The sequence below is a fragment of the Medicago truncatula genome, chromosome 5 (assembly GCF_003473485.1).
Source record: "Medicago truncatula cultivar Jemalong A17 chromosome 5, MtrunA17r5.0-ANR, whole genome shotgun sequence".
In the NCBI taxonomy this organism is placed as follows: domain Eukaryota; kingdom Viridiplantae; phylum Streptophyta; class Magnoliopsida; order Fabales; family Fabaceae; genus Medicago; species Medicago truncatula.
The window spans coordinates 17,147,550-17,162,680 of record NC_053046.1 but is presented as its reverse complement, the minus strand read 5'-3'; positions in this window follow the sequence as shown (position 1 = coordinate 17,162,680).

Sequence of the window (15,131 nt, the reverse complement as noted above, 5' to 3'; positions counted from 1 at the left end):
GGTTTCCATTATGATGACTTTAAGTTTCGGCAACATTGGTGACTTTGTCTCTATCACTTTTGCAGTAGTCTAAAAACTCGCACCTTAAAAACAATCTTTTCTCATCATAATCCTATGATAAAAAAGGAGATCATTGTTATACATGCAATTTAGTAAACACATTATCTTTATCGGTAGCGCAAACAACGACGAGACAAAGAAACCAACAACTAATCAATTAAACACATCGTTAGTCGGTTGTTCTATTTGGGTAACTTCGAGTTTTGATAACTTTGTCTCTATCTCTATTCTAATCAATCATTTTCTCTCATCAAAATAATTTACTTTAATCATTCATCTATCATTCTCTTTCATCAAAATACATAAGTTATCAAAGTCATCAAAACTCAAAGTCACCTAAATATTTTCCTGACTAGTCGGCTACACATACATTTTTGCATGATGACAAGAGGTCCAAATTCAAAATAGTTTTTCCCATAACCTTCCAAAAAGAAAAAGTTATATGCTTGGGGTGCTCCCAACAAAGAAATGAAGGAAAAATAAAAACCAAGATTCAGGAGAGACAAAGGTGATCTCGACATATCACGTGACATACCAAATCATGAGTAATGGGCACATGATCAAGAACCAATTCTTAGAGAGGACCCTATTCACTAGGACTCTTATCCTTATTGGATGAACCAAGTTTTAGATTTAGATACTGAGCTGACTCTCTCATGTTTGAATGCTCTAAATTTGTCCTAAATTTCAGCAGAGGGGAAACATACCACATGGCTCAAAATGCCTAGTACTGTGGAAGAAATTTTTGTATAAATTGGTCAATTTTCAACCATAGGTTCTTGTTTTCCACTACATGGGTTGTTGCCTTCAAATTTGGTCCCATTGACTACGATTGTTGACTGTTCAAGACAACGAACTATATCTTCACATGTTGAATGAAACAAAAGTACTCAAACCTAACAGTGTTGTTTCGATGTCAAAACAAAGAACTTAAAAAAGAAAACAAGATTGAATGTTGGCAAAGTTATACATCCGGTCCTTTAACCTTTTCTTCCCTTTTGAATTGATCTTTTATGTTATATTTTGTTTGCAATTAAGTTATGTTAATTATAAATGCGGACTTTTAAGTTTGATCAATTTCCCTAATTATTATCTGATTTGTCTGGTAGTGATCAGACAGAGACAGCGGTTGCATGCGGTGTTCTGACCCGGTGACGGTGCAGTCTTCACGATGTAATGAAAGGTGCCTACGAGCACGTTAACACTCTAATGCCCAAGTCAGAAATGAGGTTGAATATGTTTGAAAATGAAACTTACCTTGAGGTGATGTTGAGTCACCCTTATAAAGAGCTAAGGAGGCGCGCCGACGACTTCCGTGAAACGCGGCACCTCATCAGGGAGCCGTTGGAGGCTATGTAGATGGCGTAGAAGAGGCGAGGGCGCGTTCCAGCACGGTTATCCACACCAGAACTAGCATGTTCCCTCAAGGCATTACACCCTATTTCATGGGCTTGATCCACGTGGCTTTATGGGATTGGGCGTTCTAGCCGGTCCAGAACGCTACCATAGAGGGTTGAGATATCTAACCCAAAAAATACGATCAAGTTGACTGTGCAAACTACTTTACATGTGGAGGAAGTTAATGACATTGGTCATGCGGATAGGCCTTTATTACCAAGTAGAAAACACAACTGAACTATAGAAAACTGATAAAGAGAATAAATTTCACAATATTTAAAACAAATGATCATCAATGTGTACATAATTAAAATGAGAATGTTTGACTCCAAATCGTCTAGATATTTAGACAATATGACACCTCTCAAGCAGTGATTGCTCTATATATGCTTATAAAATTTGCCAACCTCTAAAATGAACCGATCGGGAGTTACATTACGATCTAAAAAACATTAATCGGATCGTAACTTCCAATAAATTTTGTGAGATCGTGAGTTCCAATCCGATAAATTAAAGTCACTTTTGAGTAATATGGGTGTGTCAATAAAGCAACTACCATCTCAAGTTTAATATAAACCAAGTCCATACTCTTAATTGGGTCACTAAATGCCAACAACTATCATAACATTTACAAATATGTGGTCTTCACAAACCAATATTTTTGCTACAAGTAATCAAAACTACAAACTTATATTGAACCAATCACATATCTAACAATGTTCAAATTAAGTAACAAAAACAACCTAGATAATTAACCAATGAAACTGATTTCGTGAGAGGGATAAGAAGCAAGGGTATATGATACTGATTTGACAATGGAAACAATCGGACAGGAACATTTTAGCGGCGAAATGTCGGATTGTGTGGCAAAAACCATTGGTCAGCTACTAGGGTTGTCCATGCCATTACAAGTCTACATCCTTTGTGTTTTGTAAAATGAGGACATTGGTTGTGTCGTATGAATTAATTTGTCCCGTTACAGCATTTTTGGCATCTTTCAATCTATGTTTCATGTATAATATATATGGTATTTATGTGAGTTGATGGATTTTCAGGAGGAGATTAATTTGATGTTAACTGTGTCGGGTTTGTACATTGGTGAACATGACAATTTTATGACAGAGACATTGCTATTTTTCAGTTACATTTAGTTGGTGATGCCACAAGAACCTGTTAAGACATAACACTAGTGGTTGCTGTCCAAACGTGCTTATGTGAGATGACATGAGTCTCTTATAATATAATCAAGGTTTAGGATTTACTTTTGAGTTTGAGCATGCAATATCGTTAAAAAATTTATCGTCTATTTGAATCTTACAAGACTTGAATGATTAATCTCTACAATTACGCGTGAATGATACAAGTTTACACAAAAAAAAAATGCGTTCTGGTAACTCCAAATGAAAATGTTTATTTTTACCCAAAATTCGACATAAACATTGTATATTTATACGATTTCTGAATTTTATATTACCAATAAAAGCAATAAAAACACAATTAGCATAAATGATCTTGAAAGAGATTTTAATGAAAAGAAATGATATTTCTGCAATTATTTTGTGATAACTTTTGAATAATCCTATCTATCTCATACTCTCATTGTATTCTTACTCTCTCTATTACTTTAATTTTTGTGTCAATATCTACATTTATTTGTATATCTTTGATTGTCTTATGAATTATAAAAATAAAAAAAGATTATTCAAATAACATATTTCATTAATGAATGCATAGAATGAGAAGGGTTTCGCAAAAAGATAAATAAATAAAACAGCGAAAAAATGATTCAACGACTGTTATGTAATTGGTTGAAGGGAGAGGACTAGAGAGTTTTTTTTTTTTTATAGAGTTAAGATCTTCTCCATTTATAAAAATGAATGGAAGATGTAATTTAGAGAGAGATAGACGCAAAAAATAGGTGGTGGGTTCTATCATTAAGTGCGTTCCATCATAATTAATTATTTTTTACTTTTTATGTGTCTTTTTATCTCTTGAAATGGAGAAAATAGAGAGGAAAATACATGGAGAGGATCTTGACTTTTTTTTATAAAGGAAAAATAATGAGTTGCTTTTTACCCCTTTATAATGATAATGATGTTTCACTAATGTAAATATATTATGGTCAAACTCTTCAAATAATGGAGGGAAGGCAAAATTGAGCGAAGTGAAATTTTAGTCCCCTCCTCTCCATTACATCCAAACACTACCTTAAAATTGAATTCTAGGCCTAACTTCTTCTTCTTTTTTTGGTAAATTAAGAATTTTCCCTTACATAGTTTAGATTCATTTATGGAATTAACAACTCACAACTTATTTTTTCCATATGTGCTAGCTATGGACTGAACCCTTACCAAATAATTAAAAGGTTAAAATATCTCCTTAAGTTACTCAATGATTGAAAATATTTTTTTAAATGAAAAAAATTGGTCACCATCCTTCACATCATTATCAGGTAGGGTCATTATCCCTATCCACTTGGAAAAAAAATCAACAATAACAAATATAGAATAAATTCTAAAAGAAAGGGAAGACCTATGAAGTTGTAACACCCCAAATATGTTTCTCATACCCTATATATTGTTGATTAAGTCTATGAGGTGTTACACAAAGATATTTGAGTCTATTAGCTGTATTTTTTTTTAACACAAATGAGTTTTGAACAATGTCTCTGAAGTTTTGATGATAATAAACTATTAAAGGACAATTGAATATGTTGATGTTTGTTCAAGTGTGCAGGACTATGCAATTAAATTCTAACTATCTAAGTCAAATTTTGGTTCTAAAATATCAAGACTCTGAACACATAAGAAAGCATTTGAAGAAAAGCAGAAATTATTGTGACTTAGAACAAGATACGAAGAAATGTCAACTTGAAAGTCAATGCTTTTATCTGAAGAGGCACTTTGGTAAGAAGCTTTTGATGGAATCAGACTATGAAGGACTGTGAAGAATGGAGCATCTGAAGATGTCGTCAGCATCTGAAGAGTCTGACCCAGTTTGTCGTCTTCTTTTGACCACGTGCGAAAACAAACAAGAAAATTCAAGGACAAAGAGAAAATAACGAATCATTCTATTAGAAACAAAGGATTTTTTAATGACCATTCACTGACATTATCCATAAGAGGGAAAGTCTTAACATCTCCGATCAAGATTCTCAAGGACTTATTTGATGCGCTGATACTTCTTCAAAAACAACTCTCTTATTCTCTCCTATTTAAGGATCTAAGCAGTTGAAGAAAAATAACAAGACTTCTGTCATTTTACAAGTGTCCTTACTATGTCAAAATATATATCGCACAAACACTTAGAAAAATTCTTATAAACTTTCAATCATAGAATTTCTTAAGTGTTCATAAGTCACTTGCACTTTAACATTCTTACCTCCTCCAAAAAACCATCACATCGACCAAAACCCCTAACAACGTCACCTCACCTTCTTGATCAGAAGTGCCAACGCATCAAATAAGTCCTTGAGAACTTATTTGAGTAAATATCTTGAGTTTGATTGATTGATTATGTGTGTAATTAAATGTAAAAGATGAGTATTTATAGGCAAATACTAATCCTGCTAGAAAAAATAACACTGTCTACATTGATTAGCCTTGCTTGACTATTTGTATGGGTAGTGCATGTGTTTTCTCGCGTTGAGGAGAAGGGTGGGGGGCACATGGTGCCCCACATTTGGCTATGAGATTTCACACTTCAGAACATGATCTAGTGACATAATCCAATATTCAAACTCTAGTATGCTAAAGAATTAACCAACTAACTCTTGTTAGAATATAACAACGCTCACCTAACATACATTGATCGAGGACATTACAACTATCCTTAAATCACATATGTGGCGACCTCTGCTAACATGATATTGTTTTTTACGTGTAAACAAATTTTAAAATGATTCATGTGATTTCATTACTTCATTTATGAAAACTTTCAAGAAGCTAATACTTTGATGTATAATTTTTCTCTAATGCCTTAAGTTTTTAGGTGGAGATGTGGCGTCTTCCTCTCTTGTAATCATAGAGCATCAGCCCATTGTTGCTTTTGATGTTCCTTCGAAGTCCTAAACAAGTGGTATTAATGCCCTAGTCCGGCTTGGTGGGGAGTGGGGATGTTGTTGAGTTTCAAGTGTGAATGGTTAGCACCAGATCACTTATAAATGAGTATAATTATAAGAAATGACCCATTTACCTAATACGTTAAAATTTTGGATGGACATATGACTCTAGTTCACTTATGGTATTGAATCACTGATCTGTTGATGTTCTTGACACTCTTATAGACTCTCCAACATCGATTAACCATAGATCTGACCATTGAAAATCATTTTGTCGACGGATGATGTTGATTATCAAAAACCATTGTCTCATATTTTTTTATTTTTTTTTATCATGTAATGAAAGCATACAAGATATCTAATAGAGTACATTCATAACATAGATGATAGATCCAATTAAAACCTATGAAATCACGTATATGCTCCTTCTCATCAAATGTAGTAGGGGACCGTCCTTTGAAAGGGTATATATGCCATGTGACATAGGTAATAAACTTAGGCCTAGCATCTTCAATGATTTTTCACTATATATCATGACATCTTATAGGAAAAATTACATAATTGATCTCTTAATTTAATTTTAGGTAACACTTTCGTACTTTATCTTTTTGTTTTCTTCTGATTTAATCCTTTATATAATAATCAGATAACAATTTCGTCCTTCATCCTTTTCTTTTCCAAATTTAATATTTTATGTTATAAAATGTCAACATTGTTATTTTTTTATATCAAACCAAAATATAAAAAATTCATAAAAAGAAAACTTACAAAATATCTCTCAAACAGATAAAAAAACCCAAATTTTCATAATACAAACATAAAAACCTGGATTTCATTAAAAAATCCCATTAAAAATAATACAATATTGACATTTTATAACAAATGATTAAATCAGAGGGTAAAAAGATAAAAGACAAAAGTCTTACCTAAAATTAAATTAAGAGATAAATTATATAATTTTGTCTATATCTAATAAGTAGGAGGATGCAACCCCTCCCTATCCATGGTTTTACATTTATAAGATAAAGACGTCTTTTCCGGTGAGCAATGTATCTTCCTCATATTTTGTTGATTGTGCCTAACACTTAATTTATGGATCCACCAATGTAGGAGGTATATTAAGGTTAGAGAATCCTTAATTAAGGTTACAGAAACCATGTAATGTTGTCCACATGTGCATGTATTTAATATACGAAACTTGCAATAATTAGGTTATGTCCAATAATCACCCAGCTAATGATTGCAGGATTATCATTAGTTTATTCAATTTTGTTCACTTGAGTTATTAAATGAATAGTCATGCTAACAAGTGAAAAAATAGGAATAATTTATAAGTTATTAAGAAGCAAACAAAAAAGTTTTATGTTGAAAAGTGCTTCTTTCATACATTTAAAAAGTTGACGACAGAAGTTTAAAAAATTACTCCTATTGAATTTTCCTTAAATAATTTTTTTTAACAGCTTTTCCTTAATTTAATTAGTTCACTAGCTATAGCTTTTGTTTTCATTTGGAGTGGTATCTTGAGTTTTAGATCCTTAAACTTTTGATATCAACTTGCTTTTAAGTAAGTTCCATGCACTGACAGAAAAATCAAGTGTATCATCCTCGATCATATGTCTAATTAAGCTGCAAATGTTTAATCTACAGACAGGTCAACTTTGTTTGATTCAAAAGGAAATTCCCAATATTATATTCATTTATTTTCCTGAGAAATTTGATTACATTTCTTCCACAGTTAATATACTCATAATTCATAAAGTACTAGTTAATTAATATATTTTAAAATAGTACATGCCAACTATGTGGAGAAGATTCCCTCAAAAAAAAAAAACTATGTGGAGAAGATCTTGAGACCTTAGCTTATTAATGTCATAATGTAATTAATAAATGAAATAAATATATTACAATTTTAATATAAAGTGTCCTTTAGGTTAGGTACTATTTTATTAAATCACGTGGATCGTACTATACTTGTAATTTGAAACTGCATGCAAGTAGTTCCTCATATATGGATCAATGCACAACCTTGCTGAATTTTGAAAGGATGCAAGTTGGCCAAACTATTAGGTATTATGTTGACCCACTACAGGGGGATCTTAATTTTCTCTGACAAGTTATTTAAGTTACGACTGAAATCCTAGATGCTTACCTTAAAAAGTTCCTTACTGAGCCATTTTCGATAAAAAAGTATCCTAAAATAAGTGAGTTATTTCACTTTTTAATACATCATTAATTACTTTTTCCCTTTATAACTCTAATTAATACTACTTTCATCACTCTCAATTCAATATATTCCACTTTGCATTTATGATAGTAGAGAATAGACCAATACTTAACAAGAGTACTAAAAACCATTTTTCTCTCTCATTCATTTATACATTTGTCTTAATATGTGTGATTTGAGCAAATGACTCACTTAATCTGGGACGAAGAGTACATTCTTATTGTGAAATATTTTTTTACATAAATATTAATTATTTTAATTCATATACACAGTCACAATAATTTTTTTTATTCAATCCATCATAATTGTTAGTATATAATTAAACATATTTAACTTTTATCCCCGTGAGCATAGCTCAGTTGGCAAGGATAATGCATAGTATATGCAAGGTCCGCGGTTCGAACCCCGAACAACACCAAAAAAACATATTTAACTTTATTCATAACTATTGGTTTTGCTTAATGTTTTTCTAGGTATGTGTTGGCTTATTGTTTGGTTATTTAACATGTATTTCCATTCAAACAGAACTATTTCCATGCATCTGTGACTTTTCAATTTTTGTAGGTCTTTTATTTTATTTTTTACTTGGTTTTTGAATTTTGTCACATGATGAAGTGAAATACTATTTCTGCCATGCATTTACAACACTAGCATCATTGTTATATGTCTTGCATTATCTGTTTGCATTCGTATTGGAACGGATGAATGCCAAGCTCAACCAAATCATCAATGCCTTGAACACACTACAATCAGAAGTTGATCCAACCAAACTACATGTGAGAAAAGATAAATAATGTCAAGCTTGTCATTTTATGCTCGTGTTTAATTTTAAACCTTATTATTAGTGATAGGAACAACTGATTTGATGTGTTAACTGGTTTATTAGGGAATAAAGTGAAGGAATTTTTTTAATAATAAATCCTTTAGCGTCGGCCAGATCGACTCTATAACTTTTAGTTGACTTTTGAATATTGACTTAAGCATCGGTGTGGCCGACTCTATAAAATTTCATTGACTATTTAAATGTTGACTTTCGTGTTTGCCTATCCGACTCTAAATGCATCAATTAGCGTCGGCTTGGCTGACTCTACTTGATTTGTTTGATTTTTTTAGATGTTGGAAATAATAGCCTCGACTCCTTGTAGAATCGGGTTAAAACTCGTTATAACCGACGCTGATTTAGCTTCAGAGTCCAGAAATCCGACACTACCCAATAGCTTCAAGTTTTTTAGCCTGCCCTCGAACCCGACGCTAAATCAGTGTTAGCGTCGGCTTTTGCCCTATTAGAGTAGGTTTTTGATCGATGCTAAATTGCAGTTTTCTTGTATTGAAAGGAATGTCACTGTCAGACTCAGAGTATTAAAATTTGTCTTCTTCTAACAATGTGCAAAAACAAACAAAGAAATTCGAAGACAAGGATAATGTAATAGTTCATTCTATTTGAAGTAAAGGAGTTTTGAATGACTACTCAATGACATTAATCATTCGAGGTAACATCTCAACATCTCTGATCAAGCTTCTCAAGGACTCATTTGATGTGCTGGCACTCTTCAACAATGACTCTAAGAATTTCTTCTATATAAGGACCTGAATAGTTGAAGAACAAATAGAATAACACTCTGAATTTTTACAAGTGTCCTTACTTAATTAAAATTAATAGCGCACAATCACTTAGATAATTTCTTATAAACTCTCATATCTTAGAAGTTTTTAAGCCTTAGAGTTAAACTCAACTTTATCGTACTACACCTTTGATTGAATATAAAGTGTAAAAACCAACAATCTTTTATTCGATTAAGTTAGATTGTAGAAGTCTATTTCTTGTGTGATTGGATTTTTATTCGATTAAGTTAGATTGTAGAAGTCTATTTCTTGTGTGATTGGATCATAGAAGTCTCTTTCTTGTGTGATTTTAAAAAGGAAGTTTATTGCTTGTGTGCTTGAGCAATTTGTAATATGTGAGATTATTATAGTGAAATCCCTTGGAAGTGCATGAGAGACTAGACTACTCTCGGTTTATGGGAGGAACCGGTGTAATTGCTCTGTCTCCTCTCTCTCTCTCCCCCTCTCCCTCTCCCTCTCCCTCTCATGTGTGTGTATTTTATTTTAAACCGCTGCATTCAACTCTGTTTCAGACTCTAAATAAGATTTTGAACTGTTTTATAAACACAATTCAACCCTCTCCCTTATTGTGTTTTTTCACCTTCAATTTGGAATTAAACAAGGGAGGGAATTCTAGGAATTTAGGGATTTAAAGTGAACACAGTCAATTTTGATTCTATCAATTTCATCCCTAATACCACAAACATCATCTTTGTCAGCCAAAAAAAATGTCAACTCAATTTTTTTGGACACTTTACTGCCAAATTTAACGTCGGGGACTAAAGTGGCTAATGAATTTTGAAGTCAGGGACTCTTTTGTATTTTTTCTTGAGTCGGAGACCATTATGACAACGAGGTACACATCTAAAAAACAAAACGATTGTTTCCCCTTTTTTTAATACTACCTATTAGTTAAATTTAAATAATTTTCATTATATAATATATTTTATTTTGCATAATTGATAATTGTCATTTCATAATATTAACTTTTTATATTCTGTTTTATATGTATTTTATAATATATCCATCTTATTATTTTATTGTGCATTATTAATATTAATAAAAAAATTAAATTTGAAATTTGGATAAGCAAAAATTGATCCAAATTAAACTGGATTGGATCACATCAAAAAATTTATATTAGTCATCTAAAACTGAACCAAATCGCATGTAATTATATTTTCTAATCGAATGAGTTTTTCCCTCAACTTATCTAAACCGCATCGCGAACACCTATAGTCAATAAATAGTGTGTACGTTATAAGAGGATATGGGAGAAAATAAAAACTTAAAATTAATCTGAAACAATTAATTAATACCTTAAAAGAACAGCATGATCAAATTTTCGAAAAAAAAATAAAATTGAAATGATAGGGTATAAAACAAAAGTAGTTCATGCAATTAATTAATAAATATCATAAATTTATAGGGTGTAGGAATTTAATAAAAAATAGCTTGGGTAGGACTGGATACCATGCTAGACCACCAGAGTTATATTCATATATGGCAAGAGGCAATCATACATGCTGAATTTATGATTTTTAGCTGAGACATTGCTTGAAATTACATTCAATAAAAAATAAGCTAAGTGTAAGGGGGTTTGTCCCTTCTGTTTTAAGTCTATAAACTGAGCTTCAATTAGGCCCCATGTATATATTCAATTTAATGTGTACAATTCTTGTGACATGCATGTGATGAAGCATGAGCAAAATTCGGTATCTTTCATTGTTGCTTTATTTAATAACCCATAGATTTGGTCAAACCTAATGGAAGTGAGTTCAATTTGAAGTGGAGAATAGTATATAGGGTTGGCACACTCCTTGCAGCCCCCCAATTGAAAATCAATAAATTAATTAGTTCCTCTATATTGTTTGGATTTTGTGACAATTTTTTAGGTATATACTTCTAGCTTTAGTACTATCCTAGTTAAGGAATTATAGACTCAACAACCATATTGTACTTCTAAAGGTTTATAGAATTAATATTGATTAAACCTTTTTTAATATTCTTCTTGTGATTATTGACTGCCGTTGATGTCCTTGTGAGCTTTGCTCAGTTGGTATGGACAATGCATAATATATGTAAGGGCCGGAGTTCGAACCTCGAACACCACAAAAAAAAATTGAATGTCGCTAAAATCTCCGGTTAACTCACATGTAAACCTGTTTTTTTTTGGTAAACTCTTATGAGTTGAAGTAAATTCTTATAAAATTGGTAAACTCTCGATTTTGCGAAGGAGTTTATGATTCTACATTAATTTGATCTCAAAATGTAAAATTTTAGTCAGAATTATTCAACACCTTGCTCAGAGTTATTTATGTGTTATATATATATATATATATTTTGAATAAATGTGTTAAATATATTTTTGCAAAGTACAACATACATTTTCATATTATTTTGACAAAACTCATTTTTCTAAAATAATGGAGGTCCAGCTTTGGACTCAGAAACACATACTAGTCGGAGCCATAATACTAATTATTTTAAATTCAAATACTATTAATTATATTACTATCTAAATTGCATTAACTATTTTGAAAAATAGTCATATAGGGTATATATAGGGAACACTCTGTCAAAATAAAATAAATTGAAGACAATAGCATCGATAACATATCTCTGATGAAATGGATTTGTAATTTAATTCAAAGATAATGATGCATATGGGAAACAAATTTTGGATTTCGTAGCCCTCCATATGGCTAAAAATGTAGGCAGTTTATATAATCTGTATGCAGCATCTAAAATATCCGATACCATTGTCAGTCACCAGTTTCAAGAGATTCATGTTAGGTCATCGCTTACTACATCATTAAATATTGATAAAACCATGATTCTTTAATACTAGTCCGCAAAACAGTTTGTTTAATCGGGAATAATTTGACTCGTAAGAATGTGAGTTCAACTTTTGATGTCGGTTAATAAATTATTGGTGGATAATTTATAAGTACCTTTATCATTGTTCTTTGATTTTGAGGACTGTTTTGACCTTGGGTTAGTGTTGATTGAAATGGTAAATGTTGAAGAAGTCTCGAACTATTTAGTATTGTAAAGGAAGAGAGGGGCCAAAACTATGTATGAACTCTAGGTCTTTGTTGTAAGATACACCAATAAAAAACATTTTAACTTTTAAATTTAATTTTCTTCTTTTTTATTATATTATTGTCTTAGAGTGTCGTGAGATGTAGTAAATATGTGGTAAATTTATAGGAATTGCTTACCAACTCATGTAATGTACGTCTAAAAGATAAAGGAGTCATATGTTCTATGAATTGTACACGGTGTACGGTGAGCAACGAGGATGCACTTCATTTATTTTTCCAATGTCGAAGTAGCTTAAATGTTTGGAGTATGCTTCCTTTATTTTCTTCTATTTCTATTTTGCTACCGCAAGATATGGATAGCAAGAATATTATCTTCAAAACATTACAAGATTTATCTAAGAAGGATGCAACTTTATTTTGTTGTATGTTGTGGAGTATATGGAAACAAAGAAACAACAGAGTGTGGAATGAGGTAATTGATGCGATCCATTTTATGTTGTTGAGAGAGCAAAAGTTATGCTTCATGATTGACAAGATGCACGTAGGATTTGTAATACATCTTGTGCACATCCACGACAAGAAGGAAATGTGAAATGGATCAAACCAGCTGAAGGAAGATTTAAATGCAATATTGTTGCTTCTTTCTCCTAGCTTTCTAATAGAGTGGGAATATGAGTTTGTATAAGGGATGATACAGACACTTTTGTTTTGGCAAAAACTGAATGGTTTACCCCAGTCGGTGAGATACATACATGTTGACGAAGTTCTTGAACTGTTATCAGCTTTAGAATGGGTTCATCACTTACACTTGGGACCTATCGATTTTGAGCTTGACGCTAGAAAAGTGGTGGATAGTTTTTCATCTCCACATCATGATGTTACAGAAATTGGGATGATTATTCATAACTGTAAAACTATCTTTAAACAATACTATGTCAACTCTAGTGTTGAGTTTGTGAGGAGGCAAACAAATGAGGCAGCACATAGATAAGTTAAGGAGGCCACATCCTCAGCTAGTTTCCAGATTTTGGTATAAATACCAGATTATATTGAACACATTTTAAGTAATGAAATGATATAAGCTTCTTTCCTTAAAAAAAAATCACATAATGACCTTGGTTTTTTCTCTTATTTTAAAGTTTTCCACGTTACATACTTTTTGTTCTTAATGTGTTCCTTTATTATTTTTTTCTTTCTATGCGGGTGTTTTCCAACAACGAGTATCAAAGCTTTTTGTTTGATCCTGTAATTAAGAGTTCATTGTGGTTACAATGTTGTATGACCTTTCACATCAGAAAAAAAATGGTGGTACCGTAAAAATGTGGTTTTTCAAAAGGTTCTTTCTAGGAAAAACTTGATACTTAAGTGTGAAATTTTTGATACCACCTATCTTTCCAAGAAACATCTCTGATGCACGGTTTACGGTATACATACAACTATAATTTCAAGTTTTGTTGTGTAGTTTAGGATTGAGAAATTCGATGGAATAATCAATTTCGCCTTGTAGAAAATTCAAGTCAAGGATATGTTGATGCAATTAGGATTACACTAGACACTCAAAGGAAATATTTTCAACATGAACAACGAGAAATGTGGGAGGAACTAAATTTGGGAGCTTCGAGTATAGGTCACATGTATTTGTTTAAGAATATTCATGTGAATGTTCTTGGTAAGTCGTCAACGAAAAAATTCATGTAAAAACTTGAAGGACTAATATGATAAAGTATATCTCAAATTGATTCTTGTTGAAGGAGAAATTCAATAACTTATGCATGAATAAAAATACGAAAATTTCTTATCATCTAAACTCAACGGTATTGTCTCTGAGTTATAGACTATTGAAGTTAATATTCATGGTGAAGATAAAAGGTTGAGACTTGCATCGTCTCTTCCATATTCTTATAATCATGTTTTAATATTCGGGAAGAAAACATTGATCTTTGAAGAAGCTATGAGGAAAATCATTAAGAACAAAGATAGAAAAATGACGATAACACTTCATGAAACTCATTGTTGGTAGATATTTGAAATGTAGAAACCTTGGGCATCTAAGGTATAAGTAATCTCATGGAGGAACATCAAAAAAGGTTCAAAGATGAATACTAGTAATGTCTCCCTTGTTAAGGGAGATGATGATATCTTCTGAAAACTGAGAAGTGTGTCCTCACAAAAAATTTAACTGACAAGAGAAATGATGAATTATTGCTAGCGGTATATTGTGCGTACATTGATGAAGGGTGTGATATGAAATTATGTCGGTGATTGAAGAACTTCCTTTCAATATGGTAGTTGCACCATAGATTTTCAACCTCATTTTTGTCACATAGAAATTCTTGTCCTGGTTTAACATCAAATGAGTATTGTCTTTATAGTGGTGTATGATAGGTCTTTTTAACTATAATTTTTATGCAAAGAATGGAAGATGATTAATCATATTCAATCAAGGTAGAAATTATTTCTGTTGATTGAAATGATAAATGTATAAGAGGTCTCACATTGCTTGATATGATTGTTTACATAATTCCATTCTATTAGCTAATTGGGCAAGACATCATATATTAGAGAATATAATGAATCTTCTGGTGTTTGTGAGTCATCAAGAAGTACGGAGGGAGATAGGTGAAGACATGATTGAAATAGAAGAAGTATATAATCGATCAAGGAAATACATTAAAGAACTAATAAATGAAGCTTAATCTTAGCACGATCGGTTAATTCATAATTTCAACCCTTTTACTTT